Source organism: Dreissena polymorpha, chromosome 8 (assembly GCF_020536995.1).
Source record: "Dreissena polymorpha isolate Duluth1 chromosome 8, UMN_Dpol_1.0, whole genome shotgun sequence".
NCBI classification, from domain to species: Eukaryota; Metazoa; Mollusca; class Bivalvia; order Myida; family Dreissenidae; genus Dreissena; species Dreissena polymorpha.
Genome location: NC_068362.1, coordinates 34,300,049 through 34,315,292, shown reverse-complemented (window position 1 = coordinate 34,315,292; position 15,244 = coordinate 34,300,049). Strand labels below are relative to the sequence as shown.

The window sequence follows — 15,244 nt, the reverse complement described above, 5'->3', positions numbered from 1 at the left end:
TATTGTTTTTAGCCTGTCTTTCTGTCTGTCATTCTGTCCCAAAACTTTAATAATACAGTTAAGTTTTGCAATAACTTTTGAAATATTGAACATAGCAACTTCATATTTGGCACGCATGTGTATCTCAGGGAGCTGCACATTTTGAGTGGTGAAAGGTCAGGGTCATCCTTCAAGGTCAAAGGTGAAAAAAACACCAAAACTTTAATATTACAGTAAAGTTTTGCAATAACTTTTGAAATATTGAACATAGCAACTTAAGGTCAAAAGAAAAAGCGGCGCATTAGGGGGCATTGTGTTTCTGACAAACACATCTCTTGTTGTCCATGGGCTTTAGTTAAGGGACTTAATAAGCACAAATCGAAAAGACAGTCCCGTCGGTTGAGTGTAAAAATGCCCGGATGTAGTTGGATGTTTGCAGACGAAAGAGATAAGATAAATAGCATTCAATTTTCTAATTTTTGAAAGTTTTCACTTATAATCTTTTTTTCGAATATTTTCTGATGAGAATGTTTCTAGTTCCATTTTTAGTGAATTTCTCTATGACCATTTTTAGTATAGTGAATATAAACGTTATTGCTCGTAAAACAATTATATTATTTGCAAAAGCTTATGACGTTTACTATACAGATGTTGTAATAACGTGATAGTCAAGATGGCGTCGTCTATGCCGAGGCAGGTATTTTTTCGCCGTTTTATACCCTTTATTTATAATATGAAAATATTGAATTTGTTCTCCTTCTTACTTTGAGGAGAGGTAGGCGTATACCCGATGGCAATACACTGGTAAAAACGAATTGTGAAATAATTGGTTCGATAAAGAAATAGAAATTCGAGTTGCGGACACAACGGCGTGAAGGTTGCGAGTCCCAAATTCTATATATGCACCGATGCTTACTTATGATCATACATTTTTTGTACAATTGAATTACCGTTTTTTTGTTACAAAAATGTTACATTTGCCCACGTATGAGCTAGTTGCAAAGCGTTTATTGTGACATTGGTTTCGTTCAAACATTCAATTTCTGGTGTTAACATCTAAAGACAGTAATATAAGGCGGTCAAATAGGAGAAAAAAGGAGACCTTGAGAATTTTCTTGATAACTTGTTCCACCAAAAAGCTTTTCGTTTATATTTGCCAGCGGACTTCTACCTCAAATAAATGAGCCTCTGTTGCCTAAGACATTGATTGTTTATTCTTAAATTAACAGGCTTAGTTTTATTGGCAAATGACCTTTTCTTGAATAGTGTTTATGCGTTGAATAGGCCTCTGACCTTTGTGCATTGAATAAAGCATAAAGTATTGGGTTTATAAAAGATCAATGACCATCAATGTAAAAGTATATGTTTGATGGAAAATGTGTCATTTACCACTAATCAAAAAGTGTGTACATGTATATAATTGGAAATGTGTCATTTGCCTTCAATATAATGATATTCAATGATAAGAATTTAAGGTATGTAGGACAGTATCGAATAACCATATGTTTAAGTCAGCGTGCGCTATCTGTGGTAAATGTAACAGTACAAGACCTAAATCAACACACCGTCAAGGTTTCATAAATAAGCCTCTTATGGTCGATGCAAAAAGTCACAGTTGTTTTGGTTTTGAAATGGATTAAATAACGGAATTAAATTTATTGATAAAATTTTAAAACCATATGTTAAAGCTACCAAATACATTCAGTCATTAACAACAAGTTAAGACTCTTTTCATCTACTAGTATATAAAGGACTGGACAATCTACATGGATTGTGTAGATTTAACTTCGAACACCAAGATTACAGTCGTTGTGTAATACGATATTATACATATGGCGTATGGTTGTGTCTTTTTGAATATAAAAGACATCAATGTTGTTTGTAAGAGGAGTCCAGCTCGAAATAGCTAGCATATACATCACATTCATTTTGATTGTGAATAGCGGGGCAGGCCCGTAATGGTCTGACAGCCCGCCGTATTTTTAGCGAGGCTGTTTTCGGAGAAAACCCGAGCTATTGTCATAGCATGCTCGTCGTCCGCCGTCCGCCTGCGTCGTGCTAAAACCTTAACATTGCCTCTAAAATTAAAGTGCTTCCACCTACAACTTTGAGACTTCATATGTAGATGCACCTTGATGAGTTCTACACGCCACACCCATTTTGGGTCACTAGGGCAAAGGTCAAGGTCACTGTGACCTCTAAAAAAAATTCTGACAAGCTTTCGCAGCCGAGCGTGGAACCCTTTATGTGGTGCTCTTGATAATTATTAGACTACAATATTTTGCGATCTCGAAAGTAACTCAATGTATCTCATTAATTAGGACATTTTTGTGGACTTTTTGGCAGAATTAATTAGCAGAATAAAATATCAATCAACATTTCATGCGTGAAGTAATGGCGGGGTTTTAAATTGTACGAGAAAAATAAAATAAAAAAGTGGAATAAAACAGTGCTATAGTGAAACTATTGATCAGTAAACGTTCGTGTGAATGAATGGATAACCCGTTTCTACTACGCAAATTTTGTGTGATGTGTACTTGTGAATTAAATGGGATTTGATGGGGAAACGCAAAAAAAGCGGGATTTCGCCTCCAGACTTCACCAAAACAAAGTCGGTAAAAACATGACAGACGGTGAGTGCACGGCAGATTTGAGTGGGCTTTTTCAGCAACAGCAGCAACAGCAGCGACAGCAACATACAAGTGGTCCAGTCACACAAGGTCTGGTTGTTTCCAGTATTTACCAAGTACACCGGTCCCACCCAATTAGACATGCGTCACACCTATAAATAGCCAATGTTCGCCTCACTATATACAGTTTTAGCTATCACATGCTAATTTATACTCAAAATACTCATATGAGCTCAATGAACAATTGAAATTCTTAATTCACGAATACTAGCCAGAACACGATTGACGCTGACTTTTTGAAAAAGTTGCTGAACAGGCTTGACAAAATCGACAAAAAAAATGGGTCAACTAGATCAATCACCGCTAAAATTTCAAATATCACGAAAATATTTATCTGTTTCGAGACAAGGTGCTAGAAAATCGAGAAAAAAAAGCTAAATACTATGATCGCCAAAAATTTGAACTTATTACAACTAAACAATTACGTGTATATTAAGGAAGACGTGATTGATCTTAAATGCCGATCAATGAGGGACAACCTCTTGTTTGTCGGAATCACGGAAGTAGTTGACACTGAGCAGCCATCGATCGGTAGGTCACTCATTGCATTGGATGGCACTCAAGACGTTTCCAGTGACATCCCGTATGCAGCGAAGGGAACTACCACATCCGGTCGCTTTCGAACGGAAGACTGCGGATCAAAAGTCATTCGGTTCTGTCGTGTAACACTTACAGATTTCGGACCCAGAAAGTGTGATTCAGATTGACCGGGCACATAGAATCGGAAGATACGAAATAAATAAAGTAAGGCCCATAATGGCAAAGTTCAAAGATACCCAGTCAATTATCTGCATCAAGAACTCGCTTCAGCACTCCGGCGCTGAGCTGGCTCAGCATTCGCCGCAACACTTTTTAAACGAATGCTGATATAGAATGTCGCGCTGGAGTGCTGAGCTGGCTCAGCATTCGCCGTAATGCTTTTTAAACGAATGCTGATCTAGAATGTCGCGCTGGAGTGCTGAGCTGGCTCAGCATTCGACGTAATACTTTTTAAACGAATGCTGATATAGAATGTTGCACTGGAGTGCTGAGCTGGGTCAGCATTCGCCGTAATACTTTTTAAACGAATGCTGATATAGAATGTTGCACTGGAGTGCTGAGCTGGGTCAGCATTCGCCGTAATACTTTTTAAACGAATGCTGATATAGAATGTCGCGCTGGAGTACTGAGCTGGCTCAGCATTCGCCGTAATACTTTTTAAACGAATGCTGATCTGGAATGTCGCGCTGGAGTACTGAGCTGGCTCAGCATTTGCCCTAATACTTTTTAAACGAATGCTGATCTGGAATGTCGCGCTGGAGTACTGAGCTGGCTCAGCATTCGCCGTAATACTTTTTAAACGAATGCTGATCTAGAATGTCGCAATAAAGTACTGAGCTGGCTCAGCATTCGCCGTAACGCCTTTAAAACGAATGCTGATCTGGAATGTCGCGCTAGAATGCTGTGCTGGCTCAGCATTCGACGTAAAACTGTTAACATGAATACTGATCTGAAATGTCGAGACAGGTGCTGTGCCAGATCAGCATTCGTTATTGGCTTGTCGATTACTGATCGGTGAGCCAACTTCACGCACCTGCTGTATAGTGCCTCTTTAGATTAAAAAAATCTTTCGATCTCGTTTATAGGAACGGAATTTTGTACAAACTTTTGCAGTAAACTATGACATCTGAATTTGTCAAATTGATTAAATCAATGTATGGTTGTGTTAAGACAAGTAATGTAAGTATTATTTCGTGTACACTGTGTAGTAACACACGTATAGAAAATCAGCGTATTCACAAAATTAAAACTGCCTATTCTCTTTCTGAATTATTTGATAGTTACACTGGTGTAAAACATGTTGAGTCTTTATCAACATTATTTTTTATATTGTTCGTAAACGACATGACTACACTACGTCTAGTTTAAAACTAGATTTCTGCCTGAAACACAGTCCCGTGGACAATTTTTCGTCAGCGCGGATAATCATCGCGGTCTGAGCGTGGTCCCAATGTGATAGATCGCGGTGACAGTGAGTGAGCATCGGGGAATTAATCGGGAAATCGATCTCACGGTGGACCACAGCGATCGCGGTGGACCACCTCGGCCACGGTGGACCACCGCGGCCACCGTCGTTCGCGGTGATTACAGGTAAATGTATAGTTTCTGCATTAAGTTTTACTTAATGTTTATTTAAAGAATTGTTTTTGTTAAAATTTTGAAAATGCTTATGCGTTTGTGTACATATAGCTTGCCAATAATTTACATATAAACGTGTTTCATGTACATGTAATTTGATATCAGACTATTTTAGGGATTTCCTGTTTCTATTGTTACGTGTATTTATTCGAATACACATTCGAGTTTTTGGCAGTAAGTATTCAGATCAGAAATATTTTAATAAAAACAAATCAGTTGTTATGTTGGCGAGCGATTATGTACATACCTGTTTTATAAAGTAACAAGTTCATTTTGTCACATACTCTAAAAAAACGTAATCGATGAATATTGATGCATTGAATATCACAATATTAAGATTACTTCGTTCACGTTTTTTTGTACATTTGTATCGAAATCAGTTTATCGTGTTGTCAAGTGACCATTTGTATACATTTTATGTACATATTTTTTGTTAATACGATAATGATGTAGACATCAAATTTTCCATATTTTGTTTAATGTAAACAACCATTGTATTCGTATTTTAATTCGGGAAATGATCAATAAACAAATATACATGTATTTAAAGCTCATATTTGTAATATTATGTATTTAAATAATTGTTTATGATATAAATAAGAGATATATCGTAATCGTTGTTATTACGTCCTTATTTTCCGAAAAACATATTCTTGATCGTACCTGAAATAAAAAGTAAAACAGCTTTGAAAAAGCTAAATATGATATTATGAATCGTTCAATTAACTGCGATTTCTTATCAATATTTCTTATGGAGACTGCATATATTCTATAAACATTTACATTTTACTAAACACTAAACAGTGATTAACATGTTCATCAATCGAAGCGAAGATTTGTATATTTTACTTAATGATATGCATATAAATATTGAGACAAATATAGATTTACATATTATAAGTAAATCAATTATGATTACTAAGTTAAGATTCCTTCGTAAACGTTGTTTACATGAGTATCGAAATAAACAAGTTCTAAACAAGGCTAATGTATACAAATAGTCACTCGCCATATTGAAAATGATCTTTTTGCAATACTATAATATTAAAATGTCACTGTATTGAATATTTACTGCCGATGTCTCGAATTTACACATGTATCCTAAGCTAAATATGTCAAAGTAGAAACAGGAGTCACTAAAATAGTCTGATATCAAATTACGCCCAACATTTTTTTTAATGAAATTGGAAGCGAGCTATAAATGTACACAAGGGAGCAAGCATTTTCGAAATGCTAACAAAAATGTAAATAAAAATAACAAGTGAAATTTCATACAGAAACAATTTAAACAAAACGAGGTTTATTGCCCGATAACCCCCGCGCTCGAGTTCTTATCAACATATTTGACCGAGCCTGTCGCCGGCAACATCACTGCGTTTCACGGTGTTCCACAGTGTATCGCGCTGACGAAAGTAGTTTCCGCGCTGGGCTGAGGGCAGAACTCGCGCTAGACGTAGTGTTTTTGTGTAGAGATTGTACTGAATATGTAAATGTCGACAACATAAAATTGTATGTGAACACCGGTAAGACTGTAGTTATGGTTTTTAATAAAGGCAATATAATTAAAATATTGATGTTAAATATAATGATTTTAAGCTCGAGAGAGTAAATACATTTACTTATCTCGGTGTGACATTGTCCTCGAACGGCAATTTTTTAAAGCGAAGGAAGCCTTATCTGAACAAGCGTCTAGGGCAATGTTTTCTTTAAAATAAACTCTTGCCTAACAGCTCATGTAGTATTGCTGATAAAATACGTTTTTGACGCTATGATTTTGCCAATATTGACCTACTGTACCGAGATTTTGGAATTCCATCCGAGCCCCGACATAGAGAAAGTCTATTTAAAATTCAGTGCGCCCAAAATAATGTCTCTTGTGTTGCAACGGCAATAAGCTATTTGCTGATCTAACGTTTTGTTGGCATTGCCCATTTGCATGATTATTTGTATGGAGTTCTGTGGAAATGACTCATTTTCCTTTAATATAGCGGTTTATGTTTATTCAACGATAGGTAATTTGTCTTAAAGAAAGGAGTGTGTTTTCCTTAAAATAGTATCTCATGTACTAATGTAGTTACAGTTCAATCATATTTATGGATGGAAACCATTAACTTACAATTCAATTGTTACATCCTTTTTGTGTTATATGTGTATATCATGATATTGTTGGTTTTGGATAAAGGTTGATTTATATAATTTAATTGAGTCAGTAAGGTTATGAAAAAGCACAGAATAATGTTTTTAAAACAAGAATATGCGGCGCATCGACATAAATAAAACAACAACACATGCGTCGAAATAAATATATATATACAAATATACTATGTGTAATTGAAAATATAAGCTATAATAATATCGAACGTAGCGTATTCGTCATTACATGTCTTGCTGAAGTGTTGTTCTTGTATTTTTGTTCTAAAGTATTTTCTGCCGTTTGAACAAGTCTACAAAAGTGAAATAGAACATGTTTTGCTTTTTTTATAATGCGTGCTTAGTGGCAATAGAAAACATTTAAATTAACACAACCGAAGCAAACCCGCGGTAGCGAATTATAGTAGTAATACATATTATTGGTAATGCCATTTTATTATGCAATTGAATACTTTTTATAGTATTTACCTGTCAACTTATTACGGTCTGTTATACTGTTTCCCTAATTCAACTATAAGGGCGCTCATCCATGTCGAACCCATTTCGTCCGCGAACTGTGCGGCTTGAGACACTGCAAACAGGAATCCTGCCCAGTCTGGTTTCTCAAATTGACCTTGGTGATGACTATCCCCGCAGTTCCAGCGCCAAGAACTAATGTCGTCTGTAGTTGGCGTTTGATAATTTAGATAAAATTCAATTAGCACATAAAAAGAAATGCAGCAAAATCATATAAAAAATTATACTGGTATTGTCTAGCGGGAAAACACTTTATCACAACTTTAAATACAGATCGGTCGAGCTAACGCATGTACATGAGCGCTTAGACCAACACATGCACATATATTAAAGAATTCATACATGACCCGTGAGAACGGTTTATTTTATTTTATTTAAATTCCCTTTTGTGTTTGCAGGGTAAACATATGTTCCACACGTTTTATTCCTTAATGCTTTATATTTAACTTTTCTATAAATTTGCTGAGAAAAGGATATGACTCCTAAATCAAGCTAAAAATCCTTTCTTGAGATTCCAGATCAAATTCATTTTGTCGGTGCAGAAAATCAGTTTATTATTAACAAATTAGTTGAATAAGCAACGCAGCACGGAATGTTTGTTTCGGTGGTAAGTTATGATGGCTTTTAAGCCGTATCGACACACATTAGCATAACATAAATACGATCAAAGCTGTCTGAAGCCGCTAAAATACTGAATGTTTCATGGTTATTACCTATAGTCAACGCAGTTTTTTTACGTCGCGGATATATTTGGTTAACTGTGTTTTTCATTCGTGTCGTATAAGAATTGTGAACTACTTTCCGATTTTTATATTGAAGCGTTTATCTTAAAAAAGATTAGAAAATGGGGACATGTTTTCCGTAGACTAAAGAAAACGTATAGATATTTTAATGGAAAAGATTATTCATGAATATACATCTCTCAGGTCGGATATCGTCGTCTTTTATGGCATGATCGCGAGTTGTAAACTAGCATTAACCTCTAAATATCCAAATTCAGTATTTTAGTAGATTAAATATTTAGATTGTAAAGTACATGTATGTCGAATAAAAAAGGTTATGACAGACAGTACTACTTAAGACAAAATAAAAACAATAGCCGATATAACGCTTTTTATGGTGGTGTTATAACAGGATGAGTTTTATAAATATGTGTTGGATTCAACAATTTATTATTTAAATTCTGGACAAGGACAATACGAAGCTTTCACTGATAAAGATCCTAGAAATTACAAAACTAAAAGACTCATCAACGCCTTAGATTTGTTTAAACGTATTTGTTTTTTATGTTTTATATTGTTGAATATCATTACAACAAAGAATACAACATTCTAATTTGAAGCACTAACTGTGCAGTATTATTTAGATTTAGATTCTAAAAAGCTGAAAAAATGAAGAGTTCAATGAATGTATAAGCTGTGAGTTTTTCCAACTGATGAGTTGTAAATCAATTTCAAAACATGAAGTGGGTTCACCACCGTACATTTTCACATTTTGATGGTATTAAAACAAAGGTAAACTAGATATTTATTTTAAAACATACTATAACATGCGCCTGTCTCGCATTTCATCTTTTCAAGGGCGTTGAGAGACACAGGATCCTTATGTTTCGAACAAACCCAAGATTTTCCTTCTTTTAATCTGAAACAATGATGTTTGTTTATTGTTTTGTTTAATTGAAACAGCACGTTTCGTGTCAAATATCACGAAAATATTTATCTGTTTCGAGACAAGGTGCTAGAAAATCGAGAAAAAAAAGCTAAATACTATGATCGCCAAAAATTTGAACTTATTACAACTAAACAATTACGTGTATATTAAGGAAGACGTGATTGATCTTAAATGCCGATCAATGAGGGACAACCTCTTGTTTGTCGGAATCACGGAAGTAGTTGACACTGAGCAGCCATCGATCGGTAGGTCACTCATTGCATTGGATGGCACTCAAGACGTTTCCAGTGACATCCCGTATGCAGCGAAGGGAACTACCACATCCGGTCGCTTTCGAACGGAAGACTGCGGATCAAAAGTCATTCGGTTCTGTCGTGTAACACTTACAGATTTCGGACCCAGAAAGTGTGATTCAGATTGACCGGGCACATAGAATCGGAAGATACGAAATAAATAAAGTAAGGCCCATAATGGCAAAGTTCAAAGATACCCAGTCAATTATCTGCATCAAGAACTCGCTTCAGCACTCCGGCGCTGAGCTGGCTCAGCATTCGCCGCAACACTTTTTAAACGAATGCTGATATAGAATGTCGCGCTGGAGTGCTGAGCTGGCTCAGCATTCGCCGTAATGCTTTTTAAACGAATGCTGATCTAGAATGTCGCGCTGGAGTGCTGAGCTGGCTCAGCATTCGACGTAATACTTTTTAAACGAATGCTGATATAGAATGTTGCACTGGAGTGCTGAGCTGGGTCAGCATTCGCCGTAATACTTTTTAAACGAATGCTGATATAGAATGTTGCACTGGAGTGCTGAGCTGGGTCAGCATTCGCCGTAATACTTTTTAAACGAATGCTGATATAGAATGTCGCGCTGGAGTACTGAGCTGGCTCAGCATTCGCCGTAATACTTTTTAAACGAATGCTGATCTGGAATGTCGCGCTGGAGTACTGAGCTGGCTCAGCATTTGCCCTAATACTTTTTAAACGAATGCTGATCTGGAATGTCGCGCTGGAGTACTGAGCTGGCTCAGCATTCGCCGTAATACTTTTTAAACGAATGCTGATCTAGAATGTCGCAATAAAGTACTGAGCTGGCTCAGCATTCGCCGTAACGCCTTTAAAACGAATGCTGATCTGGAATGTCGCGCTAGAATGTTGTGCTGGCTCAGCATTCGACGTAAAACTTTTAACATGAATACTGATCTGAAATGTCGAGACAGGTGCTGTGCCAGATCAGCATTCGTTATTGGCTTGTCGATTACTGATCGGTGAGCCAACTTCACGCACCTGCTGTATAGTGCCTCTTTAGATTAAAAAAATCTTTCGATCTCGTTTATAGGAACGGAATTTTGTACAAACTTTTGCAGTAAAATATGACATCTGAATTTGTCAAATTGATTAAATCAATGTATGGTTGTGTTAAGACAAGTAATGTAAGTATTATTTCGTGTACACTGTGTAGTAACACACGTATAGAAAATCAGCGTATTCACAAAATTAAAACTGCCTATTCTCTTTCTGAATTATTTGATAGTTACACTGGTGTAAAACATGTTGAGTCTTTATCAACATTATTTTTTATATTGTTCGTAAACGACATGACTACACTACGTCTAGTTTAAAACTAGATTTCTGCCTGAAACACAGTCCCGTGGACAATTTTTCGTCAGCGCGGATAATCATCGCGGTCTGAGCGTGGTCCCATTGTGATAGATCGCGGTGACAGTGAGTGAGCATCGGGGAATTAATCGGGAAATCGATCTCACGGTGGACCACAGCGATCGCGGTGGACCACCTCGGCCACGGTGGACCACCGCGGCCACCGTCGTTCGCGGTGATTACAGGTAAATGTATAGTTTCTGCATTAAGTTTTACTTAATGTTTATTTAAAGAATTGTTTTTGTTAAAATTTTGAAAATGCTTATGCGTTTGTGTACATATAGCTTGCCAATAATTTACATATAAACGTGTTTCATGTACATGTAATTTGATATCAGACTATTTTAGGGATTTACTGTTTCTATTGTTACGTGTATTTATTCGAATACACATTCGAGTTTTTGGCAGTAAGTATTCAGATCAGAAATATTTTAATAAAAACAAATCAGTTGTTATGTTGGCGAGCGATTATGTACATACCTGTTTTATAAAGTAACAAGTTCATTTTGTCACATACTCTAAAAAAACGTAATCGATGAATATTGATGCATTGAATATCACAATATTAAGATTACTTCGTTCACGTTTTTTTGTACATTTGTATCGAAATCAGTTTATCGTGTTGTCAAGTGACCATTTGTATACATTTTATGTACATATTTTTTGTTAATACGATAATGATGTAGACATCAAATTTTCCATATTTTGTTTAATGTAAACAACCATTGTATTCGTATTTTAATTCGGGAAATGATCAATAAACAAATATACATGTATTTAAAGCTCATATTTGTAATATTATGTATTTAAATAATTGTTTATGATATAAATAAGAGATATATCGTAATCGTTGTTATTACCTCTAATAATTGAAACAGCACGTTTCGTGTCTCAGATGCTGCTTTATTACAACTGACAGCTCTTAAATGAGGTCTATGAATCAAATGATGTCACATTGTAACTTATAGCTGCTTAACCCCGGTTTCTATACATTAAACATAAAGAAGTTATTTTTCAGTGTGAAAACCCGATGATAAATTCATTAATTGTCGCATACAAACAACTAAATTACAATATTTTATTCCTTATAACGCCAAAACAAAGATTTTTTTTCAATCGTCTAATTACAAAACACAACATTCCTTGTGAAAGAAGTTATAAATCTCCCTCCCTCCATCCCTCCCTCCCACCCTCTCTCCCTCCCTCCCTCTCTCTCTCTCCTCAATCTCTCCTCTCTCTCTCTCTCCTATCTCTCTCTCTCTCTTCGCCTCCTCTCTCTCTCTCTCTCTATCTCTCTCTCTCTCTCTCTCTCTCTCTCTCGCTCTCTCCCCCCTCTTCTCTCTCTCTCTCTTTGTATCTGATGAAATTATTTAAAAAAAACTAGTAGTTAACGTGACATATTTCCAATATATTTGCAAGTCACCACTCGCTTTAATTGTGTTACTTTGATCACTTTTTATAAGTATAAAGTACATATTTAAATGTACTATTTTTAAACAAAAGCGACGTTTGAAAGCGATAATTTACGAAATACTTGTAACAATACTATCTTGAAACTTAGATACCATTTTATCCTTTTTTAATATGTAACACACAATAATTGACACACTGTTACAATGCAATACTTGCCTTGAAGGACACGTTTTCACCGGGCACACAAAATCTGTCAATGTTATCCACGTTGAAGGGTCGGTCATTCTAGACCAAACACGTACTAAAATTAGTATAAATTAAACATCTCAAATGTATTGATATAACCGCGATTGTATCTTCTGATACCATAAGGACTAGTAAAAATTCCAAATAATTATTTGTATTATACACGAATACGCCCTACTTGAATATTAAAATTGTAACTAAACGAATATTCTGTTAATCAAAATTGAATTACTTAGATACATGAATTAGATATTGAATGTAGAAAGATATCCTGTAACATTAAGTAAACGCGTTCTTTATCAGGATCACTTCCTCCTCGGAAAGGAGTGTATCTTCAGTGGAAACCGATAGTGACACTTATTGCACCACGTATTGCTTCACAATCTACCTCATATACGATTTAAACATTAAAGCAACTCCAGCCAAGGAATATAAAACACAGAGCTTTATCTGTCAACACTTTCAAACCAGTGCATAATAATGTCCAAATGAAATTGCATAAACTTATCGTTATATTGTTGGATAGACGCTATTATCTTTAGGTTGTACACAAGTTTGTTTTCTTTGGTTTAAACATATTTATTTCGGAATGCATATACATCAAATAAATACACAGTAATATGTGGATTGACCTGGAAGCTAAACTTAGCTTATTGTAGGTCGTTCCACAAGCATGAATAGGCGATGCATTAGGCGAGAAGGACTTCAATACATAAATGTTGATGAAGAGTGGTTGTGGTGGAAGGTACATGTGTATAATTAAATTGAAGTAAGGTTTAATGTGGGAAAAGTAGATGATTATGGATACATAGATAAAGTGGATGTGTAAGTGATAGTAGGGAAGAGTTAAAGAAATGGAAGCGGAGATATAGTGGTAGAACGAGGTTGGAGAAAGAGTTTAAAGGAGCTGGGGAGCACGTTATAATAATGTGGGAATTGGTACCGAAGGCGTCTTATCAAAACGTTTAGATACATCAATAAAGGTATGTACTGCTGCAAAAATAGTGCAGTTGTCTTCCAAAGAAAGAATAGGATTTCCAAAAAGCAATACCTTGGTTGAGGGTAGGCAGAAGTGCGATACACAGTTCAAGAGGCGCACTCGAATGGTGGAGTACAATGGGCAGTGTAAAAAATAGTGGCCAGCTGTTTCTTCTTCGCCACAAGAGCAAAGAGGGGATTGTATAATGTTTTTACTAAACAGGTCATGTGAAAGCACACTGCAGTTTGTGCGTAGTCGCGTATGCATTATCTGGGATATACGTTTGCCATAGTAATAATATTTTGGAACTTTGACCGCTGATGATGGAAGACTTCTTTTAAATGTGTGGATGGATGATGCGTTCGAGGTTTCGGTTGAAAGGCTATTGAAAGCACGAGTTGTGGATGGGATAAATGAGTTGTAGTAGAGCGCAGTTCTAGCTCTAGGAACATAAAGTGATTGATTATTCCTTAAATTATAGCGGTCGTTGGTATTCATTGGTGGACATAAGTCAGACAGATAGGATGGGGTTAGGTTATTAGTCATTTTGTAAAAAAGAGTGAGTTTATGTTTGGCTCTGCGATTACTTAAAGTTTCCCATCCGACTTCTTCCAAAAGCTTTTGGATAGAGATTAATTTCGTGGAACCTGTGACTATTCGTGCAGCCTCATGTTGGACGTTTTCTAACAGTTCTTGGTCTTGTAATGTACAGTTGTCGAAAACGACATCGCCGTATTCGAGTAAAGGACAAATAAATGATAAGTACATGGTTTCCAATGAGGAACGATCTAAATTAAATTTTAACTTTTTCATTACGTGTATTCTTGTGTAGGCCTTATTAACTATGTACTCAATATGGGCGCCCCATTTAAGATCTTTCGTAAAGTAGAGTCCTAGATGTTTATGTTTTGTTACTTCGCTAATGGCGACGTTATCCATATATACAGGGGGATGTTGAGTTGTGTTTGTCTTGCGACTTATGATCATCGATTCCGTTTTCTTAGGATTAAAACTGACAAGCCACGTTTTAGCCCATTTATTGATTCTTTCGAGGTCGGAGTTAAGTATAGCTGCAGCGTTGACTGGATTGTCGACTACAACATAAAGGCTAGTGTCGTCGGCAAATAACCTGATGTTTGCATGAATATCTTTTACAATATCATTAATGAAAATTAAAAACAAAAGAGGTCCTAAAATTGAGCCTTGGGGTACTCCAGCGTTGATATGAGACCAATTGGATTCTGCGTTTGGGAGAACAACTTTTTGTTTGCGGTTAGTAAGGTAGGATTCGAACCAGGATAAGAGACAACCGCTTATGCCTATATTTGTAAGCTTAAACAACAAACCCTTATGCCAAACACGGTCGAATGCTTTGCTAATGTCGCAGAATATAGCTCTGACCTCTTTTCCAGAATCGATAGCCTCGCTAAAGAAGTTATAGAGAAACGTAAGCTGGTTTATTGTTGAGTCACCAGGGACAAATCCAGACTGTAAGGGGGAGAGGATCTGATGAGTGTGCAGGAAGTTAAATGTATATTTAAATACAATTCTTTCAAATACTTTTCCAAGTGTGCTAAGTAAAGAGATAGGACGATAGTTGGCTGGGTTAGATGAGTCTCCCGATTTGAATATTGGGGTGACAAAAGCTTCTTTCCATGGTTCTGGGAATACAGAGGTGCGTAAGAAAGTATTGAAAATATCACATAAAGGAAGAGATAGTTCAGCTGAAAGTTCTCTCAGGATGCGGTTATTTACTGAATTT

The 15,244-nt window shown here is 36.2% G+C and overlaps 2 long non-coding RNA genes across 2 annotated transcripts; both read right to left on the bottom strand.

Moving 5' to 3' along the window:
- Nucleotides 1–7,140: 7,140 nt before the first annotated feature.
- Nucleotides 7,141–9,436, bottom strand: LOC127842236 (uncharacterized). The gene is made up of 4 exons (XR_008031523.1): nt 9,379–9,436; nt 9,058–9,155; nt 7,467–7,659; nt 7,141–7,291 (listed from the first exon to the last, which is right to left on the bottom strand). It is a non-coding gene; the product is annotated as an uncharacterized LOC127842236 (long non-coding RNA).
- Nucleotides 9,437–12,473: 3,037 nt separating this feature from the next.
- LOC127842237 (uncharacterized) lies at nt 12,474–12,964 on the bottom strand. The gene is made up of 2 exons (XR_008031524.1): nt 12,736–12,964; nt 12,474–12,542 (listed from the first exon to the last, which is right to left on the bottom strand). It is a non-coding gene; the product is annotated as an uncharacterized LOC127842237 (long non-coding RNA).
- Nucleotides 12,965–15,244: the final 2,280 nt, after the last annotated feature.